Source organism: Microcaecilia unicolor, chromosome 7 (genome assembly GCF_901765095.1).
Source record: "Microcaecilia unicolor chromosome 7, aMicUni1.1, whole genome shotgun sequence".
Taxonomy (NCBI): Eukaryota; Metazoa; Chordata; class Amphibia; order Gymnophiona; family Siphonopidae; genus Microcaecilia; species Microcaecilia unicolor.
Genome location: NC_044037.1, coordinates 5685124 through 5706789, shown reverse-complemented (window position 1 = coordinate 5706789; position 21666 = coordinate 5685124).

Here is a 21666-nt window from a genome sequence, read left to right as displayed (position 1 = left end):
GCCGTGCCAGGAGCTGCCCATGCACTGACAATCAATGCCCTGACAATCAGTCCATGCAGGGGTGGCTCAAGACAATCTGCTGCCTGAAGCAGAAAAGGAGCCGCCACCCCTCTGCCCTTGCCTCCCCAACCCCCTTCCCCAAAATTACCTTTTTCTTTTCTTGTTTCTCAAAAGAAGGCAGCGGCAGCGACTCCCAAAGGCTGCCCTGCCATCCGGTCCTGGCTCTTTCTCTCTCTACTGCGGGTAGCCTGCCTCTCTGATGTAACTTCCTGTTTCCTGGGAGGCGGGTCACCGGCAGTAGAGAGAAGGGGCAGGGACCGGCGGCAGGGTAGCCCATGCAAGTTGTTGCTGCCGCTGCCTTCTTTAGAAAAACAGGAAAAGAAAGGAAAAGGATAATTTCAGGGAAGGGCAGGGGGCGATGCCGCCTGACAAGACTGCTGCCTGAAGCCCCCACCTCAGGTGGCCTAATGGTCGGGCTGTCACTGAGTACGTACCTGTGAGCAGCTTGAAAGCCACTTACTGCCTTGGACTGAATATTACCCCCCCCCCTCCCCCCACACACACAATTCTTTCTTGACCTGCTTTATTCATATTTACCTCTAACTTGCCAGTACTTATACATAGGGTTACCATATTTTGTCCCCCAAAAAGGAGGACACATGCCTCGCCCCACCACACACCCCACCCCCTTTCACACCCTCACTCCGCCCCCTTGTCACACCCTCGCTCCACCCCCTGTCACATTTTGCCCTCCCCCCTGTCACATACCCCATCGTCCCCCCTCCCCTTACCTTACTACTACTACTACTACTATTTACTACTGCCCTGGTGGTCTAGTGACCTCTTCGGGGCAGGAAAGTGCACCCTCTTTCCTGCCTGGAGCACTGCCCTGCATTCATCCTTCCTGTTGGTGATCTCGGCGCCAATTCAAAATGGCCGCTGAGAGTTGAGGTCTCGCAAGGTCACATCAACTCTCGGCGGCCATTTTGAATCGGCGCTGAGGATCACGAACAGGAAGGATGCATGCAGGGCAGCGCACCAGGCAGGAAAGAGGAAGCTCTTTCCTGCCCCGAAGAGGTCACTAGACCACCAGGGCAGTAGTAAGTAAGGGGAGGGGAGGCTAGCAATCTGCCCGTTTGTCCGGATTTCCGGACAAACGGGCAGACTGGCGGGCAGGCCGTCCGCCCACCAGCCTGCCCGTTTGTCCAGGAATCCGGATAAACGGGCAGATTGGCAAAACCCGCCCGGCTGCCCGGACATGCCCTCAAAAAGAGGACATGTCCGAGTAAATCCGGACATATGGTAACCCTACTTATACAGAACTTCGGGCCCCTTTTACAAAGTGGGGGTACCTGTACCACCGCTTTGCTGCACGTCATTTCGGCACTACCACCAGCCCACTGCAGGAGTCAGCGGTAGAGCCACCCCCACAGCACGCCAATTCCAGAGCGACACATCTATATATTTTTTTGGTGTTAGGGCCTTACCCAGCGGTGATCAGGCAGCGCCCGCACACTGCCCAGTTACCGCCGGGTTAGCACGGGAGCTCTTACCGCCTCCCCCTGGAAATGGCACTTCCCACACAGCCGTCTCCTCTTTTTTTTGCCTTTTACCCTCTGCAGTAAAAGGGGCCTCGGCATGCGGCAAATCCACACACTGACGCTACCACAGGGCCCCTTTTTCCGCAGCTTAATGTCTGCAGGTGGGATAAGAGAGGAGGGGCAGCGCATTACTTTTGGGTGACGTGGACTGCAGTGGAAGTGGAGGGGAATGAGACATGTGCTGACAGACGTAGCTGGCGGAGGCAGGGCAGGCCATGGGGTGCTGTCTCCCATCCAAGCTGACTACGCAATGCCTGTCAAGGCTCTGTTGGAACAGGCCTTTGTGCGCCTCCGTCACATCTGTGGGTGCCAGACGTCTCCAGGCTATTATTCCCCGGCTGCAGGAACAGGTTGAACTCAGCACGGCAGACACAAATATGAGTGGCATGGTGTAAACACGCTCATATATTAAAACCACTTTAATAATATAACAAATACCAGCAAAGTATGACAAGAATTTCTAACAGAAAGAAAAGAGAAAAGTTGGAGGGCTGCTCAGTACCTACAGCTGAGATAAACAACCAAGTGGCCCTCAGTGCATGAAAGTGGCTTTTTAGAGGCACTGAGGAATGCAGATGGCGCTAGACGCATGTGGCTGGCATAGTGAATGTGGTGGCTCTCGGGACCCCCTGCTAATTCAGGAACAGACCAGAGCTCTCACCGTTTGCAGAAGTCTGTCTCTCTCCGTTATCCTCCAGTCAGTTGGCAAGCTGCACTCCTTACCCCCTGCTTTCTCCTCTGCCAGCTTTTCCATGTGGGGCCCTGAAATCTTGTGAAACCCACCACCCCACATACAGAGGAGGAAACAAGAGCAGCTGAGAGGTCCGTCCCACTAGAAGAGATCAGGCAGGGATGGGAGATAATGGTGATTACAGCAAGGGTGTTGGGAGGGGGGGGGGGGAAGTGGTGTAGAGTTCCTCACATATTTGTGATTGGTGGTCTCAATGCACTTGCTTGCTTAGGGTCCACCAATGGGTTAACCCAACCCTATTCAGCTGATTGCATTCTGCATTATAGCAGCAATTGGAATCCGTTGCATTAAAATCCTGACCCTGTGTGATGGTGACCTCAGAGCTTGGCTTGCTAACAAAATGCAGATGGTGATGTCATCGGCTCTGGCAGTTTCGAGTGCTGCTATCAAAGTGTAAATATTTTTTGATAAACATACGTAAGGAACACACCTTTCCTTGGCACATTAAACCCATCAGAACAGCTCTGCAACACCTTGTTGACCACGCTCATATGCCTACAAGGCAAGGAGCAGAGATAAGCCCAACCTTTTGGAAGAGCAACCTGTGGATGGTTACAAGAGCAGAGCTGGATGTGCGGGATAGGATGGTGGCCATATCTAGGGATTATTTCCTGAGGCAATTAAACCCTGAGTAAAGTGCGAGGGAGTTGTCAAATGAAGGGGTGACAAGGACACTGGAAATATTTTAGATGACTGTCACTCAGATTTTTAGAAGTTGCATGGAATGGAGACGGTGATGGTGGCTATTCTAGACGATCTGGCTGAGGTGGGGCTAGGGGTGATCTCAGACGTGGGGGGTACACACAATAAGTTTCACATCTGTGGCTAAAACTTTGCAATCTCCTCCACTCGTCTCTTCCCACACACACCGATGTTCTCAGAAAGGGCTTAGACCATTTCTCTCATTTTACTACATATCTCCACGGCCTGTTGATACTTTGAACCACTCATTCCTTCAACTTCTGCAATCCTTCAGATTAGCAGCTACTATTCGCACTTGGGTTGGGTTGCTTCTGACTAAGCCAACAGATTTTGTTAGAAAGCAATTCCTCTCTGACACAGCCTTTCCACAGGGATCCGTTTTTTTTCAATATTTACTGTCAAATATTTTGCAGCTTAAGGGGTCCTTTTACAAAGCACTAACGTGCTTTACTACAGCAAAAAAAGATTTACTGCGGGGCACACTGAGATGCCCTGCGGTAATTTCAGGATGTGTGTGCGCTACCCACGCGCTCAAAAATACAATTTATTTACTGGCACAGGGGGCGTGTCAGGGGCGGAGAGCGGCCGTGTTCTTTGCTAATCAGTTAGTGTAGCAACATTACCATGCATTAACCAATTAGCGCGGAGCCTTATTGCCTACATAATGCGTGGTCATGTGCTAATCTCTTTTAATGACCACGCACTAATGGCAAAATTAGGGGGGTCCACGCCTTCCACAGAAACACAAGTACACCAACAAAAGGTGGAAGAGAACCAAGTCCAAGTGACTAGCCAATAAAAACACAGTCAAGCGAAAATAAAATTGAATGTCATTTGTGTGTAAGTGGTAGTGACCAAACCGTGGTAAAAAGTGGCCTTTAACGCTCCATATGTGGGTCTTTCCCGCACGCTAAGGGCATTTTTATCACTGGAGTAAAATGGCCGAATTTTCTATTTGTCATATTAATGGCCATGTGCTAATTTTGGAAGAGAACCAAGTCCAAGTGACCAGCCAATAAAAACACAGGAGTAAGAGCTCTAAGCAAGGTTTTATTAGGACCCTACATGGTCCGTGTTTCGGCAAGAATGCCTTCCTCAGGGGTCTATAAATCTTCCAAACCTTGAGTACTAGTAGTGCACGAGTATAACGGTGCTGGCCGTTTTTGTTTTCTACTTTTGGCTAGCTTGACTGCGTCCCAGCTCGTGGACCCAGCACCGTTATACTCGTGCACTACTAGTACTCAAGGTTTGGTCTGATATTCAGCAGAAGATTTATAGACCCCTGAGGAAGGCATTCTTGCCAAAACATGGACCGTGTAGGGTCCTAATAAAACCTTGCTTAGAGCTCTTACTCCTGTGTTTTTCTTGGCTGGTCACTTGGACTTGGCTCGCTTCCAAAATCAGCATATGGCCATTAATGTGACAAATAGGAAATTCGGCCATTTTACTCCAGTGGTAAAAATGGCCTTAGCACGCAGGAAAGACCCACATGTGGAGCGTTAAAGGACACTTTTTACCACAGTTGTGGTTACTACCGCTTATACACAAATGACATTCGATTTTTTTTGCTTGACTCCTCACTCAATGACACCACCTTCAGGCTACATAGCTGCCTATAAGTAGTGTCCACTTGGTTGGCGCCAATTGACTACCCCTGAACTTGACCAAGTCATAAATTGTGGTGTGCACTTTCCAAGTGTATTTAATATTTGCTACCCCGCCTTATGGAAACCTTCGGGGTGGTTACAGCCAGTCCTGGTGTCTGATGCGAGTTGTGGATTGCACTGCAGTCTGCACTGTTGTACGGGGAAGGTCTCGGGAGGGGCTGCTTTGCGGAAGCTGATCCCTTATGTTGGTACTAACAGATGGGGGCTGATGAGATCCCTGAGTCTGAAAGCGAAGCACAGCCCATGGCCTGCTCTGCTCGGGTGTTGGGAAATGCTGTGTCTGCTGGTTTTTAAGGTTGCTTGTGTCAGGAGCCTTTCAAGGATGCACTCCTGGAGCCGGCATGGAAGGAATGGCTCCTGAGAAATTGGGTCATATCGTCCTGATTGTCAGAGAATGTGTGCATCTTATTTACCTGACAACAGGGCAAATGCAGCCAGCAAGCAATAAATCACAGCGTCCTCTGTGCCTCCCAGGAACAACAGCTGCTGCTGAGGAAGGAGAGCATGCCCCAATTACTCTGCCTGTGTACAAACAGTCTCTTCTCTGCATCTCTACACTTGTCTCTCTGTTGCACCTGGGTCCTTCCTCCTTCCCTCTCTTGCCCTCTCCCTTTTTCCTTCCCTCCATCTCGTGTATCTGGACTGCACGTAGCACCTCTGGGGTTGACCCAGTTACCGTGGGATGGCTTGGCTGTATCGGAGTCACTCCGAAGTGCCCTGGTTCAGTTCTGACGTTTGCACTTAACTGGCATGGGAGGCCTGCCGCACTTTCTGTGCCCTCATTTACCTGTCAGAGAAGGAAAATGAAGAGCGATGCTGGGCTGATGGCAGCTCTTCAAAGGAGTTTGCTTCATGCAAAGTCTAACACAACTGTAATTGTAGACTCTGTCTTTCATTCTGCTATTCAGCACAACATTTCAAAGAGATCTGTGTGGTCTAATAAAGACCAAAATCTTCTAACAAGTTTTACTACACTAGTAAAACTTCCAGTCGTCAGGCACAGGCCAGCTACCATTAGCAAATATGTGAACAGGCGTGAGGTGCACAGTTATTGGTGATCAGCAGAGACGGGAGAACCTGTGTAGACTCACGGTCACTGAGGCTCAGATGCTCAAAGCTCTGGCGCTGTTTCAAAATACAACCACAACAGCACGGAGAAGGAACTTGCTAATGCTCAGCGCTGATGACATGCAAATTTAGGCGCATTGTTAGCATTGAGCATTAGGGATCTCTGCGGGAGGATTGTGCCTGGGCGTTAAGCACAGCTCTTCAGCGTATACCAGAACGCCAGAGGGAAGGCAGAGGAAGAGGTGCCGACAGCGTTCCTCGCAAGCCAACCTGAAGGTGGGTACTGGAAAACAGAACCCAATTTGGTACTGGAGAAAGGGCTTTTCCATGCTTATACTAGTGTGGGCAGGTTCAGTCGCCAATAATGCATTTCCTTGTAAAAATATATCGTTCCTCAGAGACTGTGAAATGGAAAGCACTTTAAAAAAAAAAAAAAAACTGGTTCAGACGCTTTGAAAACCGAAGATTTCACACATTCTGTTTGCAAATTTATTTTAGGCATAAATAAACAGAGAGCAAACTAACCTTACCATGTCGTAAAGCTGCAGGTAGCTGGGGGGGCATGGCAGTGGCGTAGCTACGTGGGGCCTGAGGGGGCCTGGGCCCCCGTAGATTTCACCCTGCCCCCCCTGGCGACGGTCCCCTTCAACCCCCCTCCCGCCACCAACCCTCCCCCGTCGCCGTCCGCCCCGCCGCTGCATCAGATACCTCGTTTGCTGCAGCCGAACAGAGTCTTTAGTTCAGCGCCAGCCCGGAGTAGCGCCTTCGTTCAAGGATGTTCCTGCTGTGATCAGCTGTTTCTGATGCGGCGGCAGGGCGGGCGGTGATGGGGGAGGGTTGGTGGCAGGAGGGGGGTCCAATGTGGCGGCGGCGGTTGGGGGGGCGACGGCGGGGGGGTTGGTGATGGGAGGGGGTCCAATGTGGCGGCTGCGGTGGCTGGGGGGGGGGGGCGACGGCGGTGGGTGGTGGCTAAACAGTGCCCCTCCCCATCTCGGGCTCTGGCTCCCCCTCCCAGCGAGGTCTGGCTACGCCCCTGGGGCATGGGGATATGGCACAAGCCATCTGCCCAGACACCCTAACGCCAGCTCCGATCTGGCATAGGGTTTACAGCGGGAACATAGTAACGTGGAGGGGCATAATCGAACGGCGCCGGTGCCGCAAACAGTGGTCCCGAACCGTATTATCGAGAAAGATGGCCGGCCATCTTTCGTTTCGATAATACGTTTGGGGCCGCCCAAATGTCAGAGATGGCCAGGTTTGAGATGGCCGCATCGGTTTTCGCCGATAATGGAAACCGAGGCCGGCCATCTGAAACCCGGCCAAATCCAAGGCATTTGGTCGTGGGAGGGGCCAGCATTTGTAGTGCACTGGTCCCCTCACATGCCAGGACACCAACCGGGCACCCTACGGGGCACTGCAGTGGACTTCAAAAATTGCATACCTCCCTTACCTTGTGTGCTGAGCCCCCCAAATCCCCTCCAAAACCCACTCCCCATAACTCTACACCACTACCATAGCCCTTATGGGTGAAGGGGGGCACCTACATGTGGGTACAATGGGTTTGGGGGGGTGGAGGGCTCCCATTTACCACCACAAGTGTAACAGGTAGGGGGGATGGGCCTGGGTCCGCCTGTCTGAAGTGCACAGCACCCACTAAAAACTGCTCCAGGGACCTGCATACTGCTGTCATGGAGCTGGGTATGACATTTCAGGCTGGCATAGAGGCTGGCAAAAAAAATGTTTTGAATTTTTTTTTTTTTTTTAGGGTGGGAGGGGGTTGGTGACCACTGGGGGAGTAAGGGGAGGTCATCCCTGATTCCCTCCGGTGGTCATCTGGTCAGTTTGGACACTTTTTTGAAGCTTGGTCCTGAAAATAAATGGACCAAGTAAAGTTGGCCAAATGCTTGTCAGGGCCGGCTTTCTTTTTTCCATTATCGGTTGAGGGCGGCCATGTGTTAACAACGCTCCCGTCCCGCCTTTGGTACACCTCCGACACGCCCCCTTGAAGTTTGGCCGGCTCTGCGACAGACTGTAGTTGAGGCCGGCCAAAATTGGCTTTTGATTATGCCGATTTCGCCGGACTTGAGAGATGGCCGGCCATCTCCCAATTTGTGTCGGAAGATGGCCGGCCTTCTCTTTCGAAAATAAGCAGGATAGTAACATAGTAAATGACGGCAGATAAAGACCTTATGGTCCATCCAGTCTGCCCAAGATAAACTCATTTTACATGGTATGTGATACTTTATAACCGAGTTTCATTTGTCCTTGCCTTTCTCAGGGCACAGACCGTAGAAGTCTGCCCAGCACTGTTCTTGTACTAAGTTCTGAAGCTAACGTCAAAGCCCCTTAAAATTTAAACTCCAGCCCATCCCTATCTATTCATACACGATCAGGGCATAGACCGTAGAAGTCTGCCCAGCACCGGTTTCGCTTCCCAATTACCGGGAAGGGTGCCCTTGTTTGCTGCGCTGCCTGCTGAACATTGTGGAGGAATATATAAAGACCTGATCAGCATGTATCTGCACGCTGATGGCGCCGTGAGCCGGCAAGCTCGTTCGTTCACACGTCCGTCAGCATTCTGGCCTCTAGCGCCCGAATTTGCTTCTGAGCATCGGGGCATGACTGGGTAAGAACTAGGAAGAGACAGGGGGTGGAGAGAGGGGCAGTTTTAATCCCCAGCCCTCCCACTGGCTAGGCATCCCTGGGCAAGATGGAAATGGAGTTTCTGGGAAGACTGTGCATCACACCCTACCTTTTTGGAGGCTGGGTATCTTTTGTGAGTCCTGTACAAAACCTACAGAGCACAATGAGACCCGCTGAGTCTCTGTTGGGTTTTTTTTTCTTTCCATTAATGTTGGTAACAGAATCCTACTCACACTGGTGCCACCAGTTTAATGCATTTAATATGTGTCTCTGGCTCACTTAGACCGATATTAACACATGAAAAGGCGAGAAACATGCACTCCGGAAGAAACAAGAGCCCAGTGCTTTTAGCCTGGAGTTCTACATCATTCCCCGAAGGCAGAACCTCTAATGGGAGAAAGAGGACATTGAGCTATAACTGTAGTCATTAGTTTCATCGCGCTTGTAAATTGTTATGTTTGATGCATTGACTACAACTGCCAGTTATGGTGCTGGGAGAGAGGGCAGTACACATAGTCTGATGAGAGGGGCACATGCCAGCATGGCAGGAGATAGGTTATTCGCCTGAGAGAGCTGACAACAGTGAGGGAGGGCAGAGCCTGGCAGAGCTCTGATTAGATCCTGGATCTCCATCACAGAAGTACCCAGCTCCTTCCCCAGCTTGCGGAGTCTGGGGCCTGCTTCATTGTTGGAGCTTTATACCTGAGAGCAAAAGCATTTCTATTCTTCAAATTTATTTATTGCATTTGTATCCCACATTATCCCACCTATTTGCAGGCTCAATTGTGCTCACATAGTTTTGTTATGACGATGTCATTCCAGAATATCAGATACAGGTTTTTTTTTTTTGTTACATTTGTACCCTGCGCTTTCCCACTCATGGCAGGCTCAATGTGGCTTACATGGGCAATGGAGGGTTAAGTGCTAGTGGAATAGCAACATTCCATGTGGAAGTCTGCCCTTGCAGATCACCAATGTGGCCGCGCAGAAACAGAAGCCTGCACAGCCTTCTCCATGGAATGTTGCTAGTGGCTAGTGGAATAGCAACATTCCATGTAGAATCTCCAATAGTATCTATTTTTGTTACATTTGTACCCTGCGTTTTCCCACTCATGGCAGGCTCAATGCGGCTTACATGGGGCAATGGAGGGTTAAGTGACTTGCCCAGAGTCACAAGGAGCTGCCTGTGCCTGAAGAGGGAATCGAACCCAGTTCCCCAGGACCAAAGTCCACCACCCTAACCACTAAGCCACTCCTCCACAGTTGCTACTATTTGAGATTCCACTAGCAACATTCCATGTAGAAGTCGGCCCTTGCAGATCACCAATGTGGCCGCGCAGGCTTCTGCTTCTGTGAGTCTGACGTCCTGCACGTACGTGCAGGACGTCAGACTCACAGAAACAGAAGCCTGCGCAGCCTTCTACATGGAATGTTGCTAGTGGAATAGCAACATTCCATGTAGAATCTCCAATAGCAGCAACATTCCATATAGAATCTCCAACATTCCATGTAGAATCTCCAACAGTATCTATTTTATTTTTGTTACATTTGTACCCTGTACTTTCCCACTCATGGCAGGCTCAATGCGGCTTACATGGGGCAATGGAGGGTTAAGTGACTTGCCCAGAGTCACAAGGAGCTGCCTGTGCTGGGAATCGAACTCAGTTAGTAGTGTGTAGGGATTAAGTAGGGAAGAAAGAGGAAGTGATTAGGCGGGTGAAAGTAGATGTAGATTTTCATAACTGGTTGGGTTGGGAAAGTGAATTAGTGAGGCTGTTGGTTCTCGTTGTAGGCCTTGTTGAAGAAGTGGGTCTTCAGAGATCAAATCTATCCCATGGTCCTTGCCCTAAATTTACTCTGCATTTGTAGCTCAAGGCAAGTCACATTCAAGGGTACTGTGGTATTTTCCCGCAATCTGTGTACCCAGAGGCGATCGGTGACACAGCTGTTTGGGAAGGCTAAAGGGGGCGAGACTAGGTAGAACAGAGCAAATGAAAATCCTTGGGATGGGGGCAATGTCTATGTCTGCAGGAAAGGGACTGGGGCACGTTTGAACACAAGGAAGGAATCCCTCACTGGGTGGCTCTGATTCATTTATTTATTTGGATTTTTCTCACATCTATTCAGGTACAGATGTGGGTAGTTTCCTGTCCCGGGGGGGGGGGGGGGGGGGGGGGCTCACAAACTAAATTTGTACCTGAGGCAATGGAGAGTTAAGTGACTTGCCCAAGATCACAAGGAGCAGCAGCGGGATGCCAAGACCGATGCTCTAACCACTAGGCCACTTCTCCACTCTGCACTAGCTGCCTCCCCCCCTCCCCCAATACCTCTGCTACTGATGGTAATATGCGAACTGAATCCACTCCAGGAATTATATACCAAAAAATCTAAATAATGCTCCAAAACAATAAAACACATTAAACAAAGCAGTATTCTGGAAATATATGCAGGTACTTTAACACTTGGCTCCCAGTCAGGTCCAGCACAGCAGGTCCACCATTTTCCAGTTGGCCATGTGAACAGTGGTGTTCAGCAGCACGGAAACAGAAATCCTCTGATTAACGGAACCATAAAATGATTTGTCTATCACATTTTGTTTTTGGAAGGTTGCCAAATGGCCACCAGGTTTCAGATCTGCTGGTCTTTAGTTTATTAATGAGTTACCAAACATGTTTGGAATATATTTTATCTATTGTAGCTGTACCTAATGCTTAGTGGAGAAGTCTGAGAACCAGGGAAGCCAAGGTTCAAACCCCACTGCCACTCCTTGAGATCTTGGATGATCATTTAACCCTCCGTTGCTTCAGCCCCCCAGGGACAGGAAAATGCCTAATGTATCTGGGTGTAACCCACATTGAACTACAACTGAAAAAAAGCACAAGCTAAATCCGAATCCAAAATCCAGTATCTGGTATATTGTGAAGTAATTAAAAAAACAAACAAAAGTCACTCAGAACCTATAAAGCAATTTTACCACACCATAACAACACTAACTTCCAGGAGTCAAACAAGGGCCCACCTAAGAAAAGGCAGTGGGCAATAGAACATCAGTTCACCTATTGGCAGTGGCGTTCCTAGGGGGGGCGGTGGGTGCGGTCCGCCCCGGGTGCACGCCGCTGGGGGGGGGGTTGCCACGCGCGCCTGTTCTCCGTTCGTTCCATGCTTCTTCTCTGCCCGGGGCAGTTCCTGTTCCGGGGCAGAGAAGAAGCATGGAATGAACGGAGGACAGGCGCGTGCGGCACCCCCCCAGCGGCGTGCACCCGGGGGGGGGGGGTCCTTCATGGGGGGTGTCCTTTTGCCGGAGGGGGGGTCATGCTGCACCCGGGGGGGGGGGGTCCTTCATGGGGGGTGTCCTTTTGCCGGAGGGGGGGTCATGCTGCATCCGGGGGGCGCTGCACCCGGGGGGGGTCCTTCATGGGAGGTGTCCTTTTGCCGGAGGGGGGGTCATGCTGCATCCGGGGGGGTGCTGCACCCGGGGGGGGTCCTTCATGGGGGGTGTTCTTTTGCCGGAGGGGGGGTCATGCTGCATCCGGGGGGGTGCTGCACCCAGGGGGGGGTCCTTCATGGGAGGTGTCCTTTTGCTGGAGGGGGGGTCATGCTGCATCCGGGGGGGCGCTGCACCCGGGGGGGGTCCTTCATGGGGGGTGTCCTTTTGCCGGAGGGGGGGTCATGCTGCATCTGGGGGGGTGCTGCACCCGGGGGGGGTGGGGCGCATCGGCGATCCGCCCCGGGTGTCAGCCCCCCTAGGAACGCCACTGCCTATTGGAAAACTAAACAAGCCTGATCAGCATGGATTGATCTTGCACAGATGTTCAGTGCTAACAGAGAACCCATGTCTTTCACACATGCAGAACACAATCAGACTCTATCACAAACTAAAAATAGAAATATGTATACAAAAATTAAACTGAACCCCCAAAAAAGCCCGACTCTGAATATAATGCAACAACCAGGGAAAGGGAAGCAGTGAAACATGTCCTCATCTAGCAGATGTAAATTTCAAAAACTGCCATATTCCAATCGCTGCACTACAAATGAACAAATATCACAGATGGAAAATAAGGTGATACATTTTTTATTGCGTTATAAAGCGTTCGAAGGCCAAAACCTCTTTTCTTAGGTCAGGATAGCAGTATATTGGAGAGGTGGGAGGGGAGGAGAAAGGGGAAGGCAGCAAGCAAGAAACTTCTAGTTTGGGCTGGGGAGGCTCAGCCCCCTCAAGCCTCTTATACCAGGCACCCACATCTGTACCTAAGACAGTAGAGAATGAAATAACTCGCCAAACATCAGAAGAAACAGAATTCAAACCCTGACTTCCCTGGTTCTTAGCCCATCGCTCTAACCACTAGGTTAGTTCTCCACTCATGCTAGAGAGCTGCTGCCATGAGTCACTGTAAGGCAGTGTCCTGATGGGTTGGGGTGGGAAAAAGCAGGATTCCCTACCCACACATACTAAGCAATCATCCCTTAGGGTGTTGGGCGGTATCACTGTTTGGCACTCAGAAAACTGAAGGTGCAAAATCACTCAACAAACAGAAGAATGAATCCACTGCTCATCTTCAAAGAGCCCAACATGTCTGTATCTGCCACTCAGAGCTACTGAAACTGCAGCTGCCAGCTTACTGGTTAGCTCAACATTTTATTAAACAGAGAAAGAAAAGCTCCTTGCTTCTGAGGTGCAGACACACTTCAGGGGACTCTGATACTGGGAACGGTGTGTGAGTGAGAAACTCCCTGCCTCTGAGCGGGTGTGCGGACACACTGCACTGCAGGGCTCCGAGAGACTGAACCGGGCCCGGGGCAGGGCCACCACTGTTGGGCCTGGGGCAGGGCCGCTGCCGTCCCCCCAATCGTTGTCCGCTGCCGACCCCACCCCCCTCTGATCACTGCCACTGCCGCAACACGATTAAAATACCTTGGCTGGCGGGGATCCCGAGGTCCTGCCAGCAAAAGATGTCTTCCTCCAATGCTGACTGCCTGCCCCTGCGGCTGCTTTTCCTCTCAGGGCATCCTGGGTTTCAAAACCGAGCATACGCGCCTGAAGGGAAAAGCAGTCTCTCAGCAATGGGCAGAAGAGCAGTGCTGGAGGAAGCTCCAAGGGGGGTTCTGCACCGGAGTTTTCTTTCTCCTGCTCCTGTCAGGAAGTGATCACTTGGGTCTTGTCAGGAGAAGGAGAGAGAGAGAGAGAGAGACCCCAGTGCCGGGCCCACCTTGGAGACCCGGGCCCGAGGAATTTTACCCTCCCCCCTTCTCTGCAGCTCTGCTGCACTGGGTTCTGATTCTGGGAATGGTGTGTGCGTGAGAGAGAGAAGCTCCCTGCCTTTGAAAGCTTATATTTTGCTGCAATAAATGTAAGCAATGAAAATTCTTCAAAGTTTGGTATTGTTTAGGCTTCAGTTTTGCAGCCCCTGGACTGGCCCTGCAGAAGAACGAGTGTGCCCGGTTTTCCTCTCGGTTTTTCTACACTTCTATTGGGACAATTTTGTTCTCTCTCTTTATTCCTGGACATCTTATATTGAGATCCCAGTATCTATCAGGGGAAAAGGGTGAAAGATTTGGCTGCCTAGAGCTACAGCAATCCAAAAGTCCATATAAAACATTAGGAAGCAAGTAGATTCGAGATACTGAGTGCTGTTCCCTGGTAATGAGAAATGGATCTACAAGCTACTTGTGACCCGAGACTTGATGCTGGTCTACAGAGGCCTTGTCCTGGCTCAGCATAGCTTTTCTTACTTTCTTATGCCTGAGTGGTACCCGAGAAAAGGAGCAGTATAAACAGTTTTCCAGAAATCTCCCAGTACAGAACCTGGAGGAGGCGTCATCCAGATATGTTTCCGGTTAAAGTTATTTGCTATATCAATATTCAAGAACAAATAGATACTCAAGTGGAGATGGGAATGAGAAAGCCGAGCTAGCAGAGGACTTTCCACTGGGTTCAAGATATGAAAAGGACCCCTTGGGGGTCACACAAGAACCACAGAAGGAGATTAGGTCTCAGGGGCAAGAGACCTCAGGTATAAACCTTCATAATTACTGGACTGGCTGTAAGAAATCCTGGTCCCTGAATATTATTGCTATGTTGGCGCTACTGGATTCAGTTCCTACTGTGTTTTTTGGGTTTCCATGATGTCATTTTACCTCTACATGTGGGTTCTATATAAAATGATCACCCCTTTCGGAGGACTACAGATCCCCAGTACTGAGACGTACCACTTTCCCCATACGGCCAATCTGGAGATCAGGAGGCTTCAAAAGGTACTAGTAAGACTTGTGAATGCATCGAGACAAACCCGGACACGGGAAGGGAGGTGTTGTTGCCCTCCTTGGCGTCTGACTTAGTGAACCATGGATTCTACATGGATTGTCTGAGCTTCACATATGTAGAACTGCCCTCTCGGTTTAGATTGTATTTGAGTAACTGATCTTTTCAGGTTCATCAGCCTGGGGTAACATCTTTCTCCTACAAATGTGCCTCAGGGCTCTGTAATGGCCTTATTCTTTTTACATTTTTATGGCCTACCTGCCTTGTTGATTCAAACCTTGGGTTTTACATTTTATGTGTATGCTGATGACATCCAGCTTTTTTGCTCCTCTTAATACATCTGACGCCTCCATAATTTCATGAATTCCTCTACGTTGGATGTTCTTCTGATTGGTTATCGACTAATGGATTAAAGCTCAATCCAGCTAAGACTGATGTTGTGCTGTTTTCTTAGAAACACAGAATCATGATGGCAGATAAGAGCCAAATGGCCCATCCAGTCTGCCCATCCAGAGCAAATCACCATCTCCTCCTTTCCCTAAGAGATCCCACGTGTTTGTCCCTTGCTTTCTTAAATTCAGACAGTCCTCATCAATACCACCTCCACTGGGAGGCGATTCCAGGCATCCACCACCCTTTCCGTGAAAAAGTATTTCCTTAGAAGACTCCTGAGCCTATAACCTCTTAACTTCATCCTCTGCCCTCTCATTCCAGAATATTCCTTCATTTGAAAGACGCTCACCTCCTGTATATTAATACCACAGAGGTATTTAAACATCTCTATAATATCCCCTCTCTCCTGCCTTTCTTCCACAGTACACCTATTGAGAGTCTTAAGTCTGTTCCCATACGCTTTATGAAAGAGGCCACTGACCAATTTCGTAGCTACCCTCTGGACCGACTCCATCCTGTTTGTATCTTTCCATAGGTGGGGTCTCCAGAACTGCACACAGTATTCTAAATGGGGCATCACCAGTCATTTATACAAGGGCACTGTCACCTCTTTTTTCCTGCTGGCCATTTCTCTCCCTATGCACCCGAGCATCCTTCTGACTTTGAGTGTCACCTTCTCTACCTGTTTGACCACCTTGAGATCATCAGACACAATCACCCCCTAGTCTCCCTCTTCTTTTGTACACAGAGGTACTTCACCTTCTGTACTATACCTTTCCCTTGGAGTTTTGCAGCCTAAGTGTATGACCCTGTATTTTTTAGCATTAAATCTAAGTTGTCAATTGCTGGACCATTCTTCAAGCTTCGCCAGATCCCTCCGCATGCTATCCACATCCTCTGAGGTGTCCACCCTATTACAAAGTTCGGTATCGTCCGCAAAGAGACAAAGCTTAGCAGACAGTCCTTCCACAATATCACTCACAAAGATGTTAACGAGAGCCAGGCCAAGGACCGATCTCTGCAGTACACCACTGATAACATCCCTTTCCTCGGAGCAAGCTCCATTTACCACTACCCTCTGTTTCCTTTCATTTAACCAGTTTGTAACCTAGTAACTTTAATGCCCATACCGAGGGCCCTCAGTTTTTTCAGTCACCTATGTGGAACAAAGGCCTTGATAAAAACCAAGTACACCACATCCAGCACCTCTTCCAAGTCCAACTGCTTGGTCACCCAGTCAAAGAAATCTATCAGATTTCTCTGACATGACCTGCCTCCAGTGAAGCTATGCTGCCTCGGGTCCTGCATTCCATTCAGTTCGAGAAACCTCACAATCCTCCGCTTTACAAGCGTTTCCATTAGTTTACTCACCACTGAGGTCAGACTAACAGGTCTTTAATTGCCAACCTCCTCCTTACTTTCGCTCTTGTGCAGAGGGAACTCATCTGCTCTTCTCCAGTCCTCTAGGTGGAGAGCGGAGGCGACCTCGGGGGGGGGGGGGGGGGGGGGGGGGGGGGAGTGGTGGCGGCGACCTCGGGGGCAGGGCCCCGGGCCCAGCCAGGCTCAGTCTCTCAGCGGCCCTGGCATGAACCACCCCATTCTCTCTTCTACCGGCTAGTCAGAGATTCATATTCCATTTAAGCATTCTCTTAAGATTCATGGGATCATTTTAGATAAGTCCTTTATATTCTGACGCTCAGGACTTCTTTGCTTACACAAAAATTATTTTTTGTACTATGGCAAGTACAGGCGATTCGCCCCCTGCTTAAATCTTCTAGCCTTCGTCAACTTCTTCACTGCCTAGTTTTGTCAAGCCTGGATGGACTATTGTAATTCCTTATATTACGGATTACCAACAGTACAACCAAGGCAACGAGGTGAAGCTCTTTCAGGATGACAAGCGCTTTGACCGGGTGACTCCTCTGCTGTGAGAGGAGAACTGGCTTCCTGTGGTTTATCAATTTTGGTCATTGCACATCAAATGTTTTATACTGGTTTCCCGGCATTTTTACACAACCTACTTATTCCCTTATGATCCTTCTCATTTTTCACATTCTGCTTCTCACAATTTGTAAGTGATAGACTCCCATCTGGGTATTAGATTGCACTGTAGTCGTCTCTGCTCCTCCCTCCCACTGCTGTGTCCAGCATCTCTCCTTCCTCCTTCCCATCACTGTGTCCAGTATCTCTCATCTTTCCTTGCTGCTGCAGTCACCACGCAACCTTTGTCCTTGGTGTCTGAGCAGGAAATGCAGCATGAGGCCTTTGAGTGAAAAATTGCAAGAGGACCTTACGAGACTGGACATCCAAATGGCAGATGACGTTTAAAGTGAGCAAGTGCAAAATTGATGCATTTGGGAACGAGGAGCCCAAACTATAGCTACGTGATGCAAGGTTCCATATTAGGAGTCACCAATCGGGAAAAGGATATAGGTGTCATCGTTGATGATACATTGAAACCCTCTTCGCATTGTGCATTGTGCAGTGGCAGCGAAGAAAGCAAATAGAATGTTAGGAGTTATTAGGAAAGGAATGTAAAACAAAAAATGAGAATGTTTTAATGCTTTGAATCGCTCCATGGTGCGACCTCACCTCGAATACTGTGTGCAATTCTGGTCACCGCATCTCAAAAAAGGTATAGTAGAGTTAGAAGAGGTACAGAGAAGGGCAACAAAAATGATAAAGGGGCTGAGACAACTTCCCTATTGTATTGTAACATTTATACCCCGCGTTTTCCCACTTATTAGCAGGCTCAATGCGGCTTACATAATATAAAATAAGTTTACAAGAAAACTCAAAAAGGATAAAACAGCTAAATATAGTAAATAAAGAGGTGAAAAATAAAAGTGGGTAAGTAAGATAGGTAAGAGAGGAAGGCTAAAGCGGCTAGGGCTCTTCAGCAGGAAGATGAGATGGCTGATGGGAGATATGATAGAGGTCTATAAAATACTTAGTGGCGTGGAATGGGTAGACGTGAATCACTAAGGGGCACACAATGAAGATACCAAGTAGTACATTAAAAACAAACTGGAGAAAATATTTTTTCACTCACATGTAATTAAACTCTGGAATTCATTGCCAGTGGTAAGAGCAGTTAGCTTAGCAGGGTTTAAAAAATATTTGCATCATTTCCTAACACAAAAGTCCATTAGCCATTATTAAGATGGACTTGGTAAAATCCACTGCTTATTTCTAGGATAAGCAGAATAAAATCTCTTTGTTCTAGTGTCCTGCCAGGTATTTGTGACCTGGATTGGACACTGTTGGAAACAGGATACTGGGCTTGATACTGGAGGAGTGGCCTAGTGGTTAGGCTGGTGGACTTTGGTCCTGAGGAACTGAGTTTGATTCCCGGCACAGGCAGCTCCTTGTGACTCTGGGCAAGTCACTTAACCCTCCATTGCCTGCCATGAGTGGGAAAGCGCAGGGTACAAATGTAATCATAAAAAAAAATACTTATGGTCTTATGAGTACCTGGGCATGCTCCAGGCCTGCAGAGTCCTGTCTGAAATGCTAAGACATGGTCAGTCTGGTGCTCATATGGGTACTCAAAGACTTGTTGCTGCTGTGTTGCTGGCATCGCTCTGCCACCTCCCTCACTTTATCTCCTTAGGCAGACAGCTACTCCACCTAGTGGCAGGGTCAGCCCTGCTGCCTGTTATCATAATTCATGTGTCACACTCAGTACATGAGATCAATTTAAAATCAATACAAAATGTATCTTTTTCTATAAAAGGGGAAACTTTTCATGAATTTCCTTTATTTAAACGCCAAGTGAATTATCCAGAAATTGCTTTACAAGTGGAGTTGTTTTCAATTGAATACAATTACATTGATTAAATACATGAGCAAAGATTTCCTGCTAGAAAAGAAAACTCTTTCGATGTGTCTTACTGATCTGAGGGCATTATAAGATTGGGTTGCTGTACAGCCCAGATCACTTTAGACAGCAAGAAATCAGGTTCCTTGGCTGTAGCAGCTGACGTGTAGATTTGGGTCTGAGACAGAACAGGTGGGTCCAGCCCACATCCACAGGAGAGGAGAGAAGCAAGACGCCCCAACCGAGAAGAGCCTGAAAGAGGGTGTGCGGCTCTGAGTAGCGTAGAATGAGTAGAAGTGAATCGTTCCAAAAGTACAAAGACTAGGGGACACTGAAGGAAGTTACATACTTTTAAAACAAATAGGAGGAAATATTTTTTCACTCAACAAATAGTTAAGCTCTGGAACTCTTTGCTGGAGGATGTAGTAACAGCTGTTAGGGTACCTGGGTTTTAAAAGGGTTGGATAAGTTCCTGGAGGAAATGTCCATAGTCTGCTATTGAGGCAGACATGGGGGAAGCCACTGCTGGCCCTGGGATTGGTAGCATGGAATGTGCTACTATTTGGGTTTCTGCCAGGTACTTGTGACCTGACTTGCCTACTGTTGGAAACAGGATACTGGGCTAGATGGACCATTGGTCTGACTCAGTATGGCTACTCTTATGTTCAGACTCTGAGCATCTAAAGATTAGGAAAAGAGCATGGTGCCAGTTTCAGAGGGAATAATGAGATTTAACCAAATTATACACCATTCAGAGGGACCTTCTTGAATCCAGCATGCTGCACTTTGAATCTGTGTATTATTTTAATCTGAATTTTACGTGGAAAGGAAAACTATACCCTTAAGGCCTCTGTGTTCTGCAAGGCCAAGGTGTCCCATGAGACAGAGAGGCCTCAGGAGAGGAATGTCTTAGTCCTTGCAATCTGAGTTGTAATAAAATATTGGAGAAACACTTTTCTGTTATTTCCAAAACATTTACTTGGCTCTTTCAATCTGGAGCCGTTCTCCCAGAGATGAGGGTCGGCTCATCCGAGTTTCCAGCTAGCAGCAGTTCATCCATGACACTTCTCCCCCCCCCCCCCCTCCCAAGTGCCCCTTCCACAGGGAAACAGCTACTGCCCAGAAGAGCTGATTCAGACCAAAGATACAGTCATTCACAAAGAGAAGGCAAATTTCTTTACTTCATATGCTTGAATTGCCTTCAGTCTCTGTTACACCTCTCCACTTGGCAAGTCTGGGCTGCTCTGAAGAGCCCTGGATGGCTGGAGGTGAGTGTTGCCTCGGAGGAGTTTCTTCGGCTTGTTTGTTGGCCGGTAGAAGCCGCCACCATGGTCTTGGTCATCCTACCTCACTTCTTCTGCTCCACCTGGCGAACTCTGGTCCAGGAATATTTTGGCAGAAATATTTCATTCATGCGTTTCGCTGTGTCGTTAGGTGAATATTATTTCCGGGAAGACACCCCCCTCTCCATGTGAATTCTTTGTCTATCTGTGACCACAACGTTTTTACTGATGAACCACTTGGCAGCTGTGATATTATGACTTCAGTGGCCTGCTGTGTGATGCCAACGTGTCCACATTCCAGACCAGCTGATGAAAGAAAAACAGAGATCTCCTAATATTTGGATAAATGTTTTTGCTGGCTCAAGAAGTCACAGGTTCTTTACAAGCATTGCAGCCTGCTTCCAAGCAGCTGTTAGCAGAGAGAGCTGAAAGAGGCAGGGACGCCACGGGCTATAACGAACCCAGCACTGACCACAACATCCCCCAGCAGGAAACCAACCTTCACAGAACCTCTGCTTCTGCCAAACCATCTGCCATGAAGCAGGGGCTAGAGGGGCTTCATGGACCGTCTGTTGGTAAACTGCAGAATTCCCTGTTAACTGCATGAATCAGGTTATTCACAGAGCCCCTGTGGATCCATAGGGGCCCCAAATTATAGGATTTCCTCAGAATGCCACTGCCCACTGCTGTATCTCAAGAGAGAGTAGTGAGAAACATGCACAATGGACTCAGTTTAGTGACTCCTTAAAAAGGCTTTTCTATCATTATGAGGGGGGGGGGGGGGGAACGTTGATAAATCAGACTTTGCCTCTACCACTGCCCTTTTCCCTCCTCCCCTAGACTCTACATTCAAACCTGTGAATTTCCGTGATGGTGGAATGGTGAAAACGTGCAAGGTATCCACAGACTTACTGTGCTGAAAGACTCAGATGGGGTTTTGAACAAACCTTTCTACAGAGCTTAAGATAAAACAAGAACAACAACAAAAAACATAATAGCAGGGGGGGAGTTACAGAAAAAAGAGGGGAGAATGCCCCAGGTTGCAAGGCAACTCTCCCTTTCCCTCTGGGGCTCATAAGCTGCAAGGGTGGGAGTTAACCCTTAGCTGTCTGAGTGGAAATAATCTGCTATTTATTTATTGCATTTGTATCCCACATTTCCCCACCTCTTTGCAGGCTCAATGTGGCTTACAATATGTCATGAAAGGTGAACATAAATAGATAGTAGACTTTTAGTGTTACAGAAGGATTTTGGGCAACATTATAATGATAAAACATGATAATAGTAAACGAGCAGAAATTGTAAGACAGTTCTGAATAGATGTGGAGGTAGGAGTTGCATGTATTTACATTGGTAAGCCTTGTTGAAGAGATGGGTCTTCAGTAGGTTGCGGAAGTCCGTTAGTTCGTAGATCTTTTTTAAGTTGCGCGGCAATGAGTTCCATAACAGTGTGCTCAAGTAGGTAAAGATTGATGC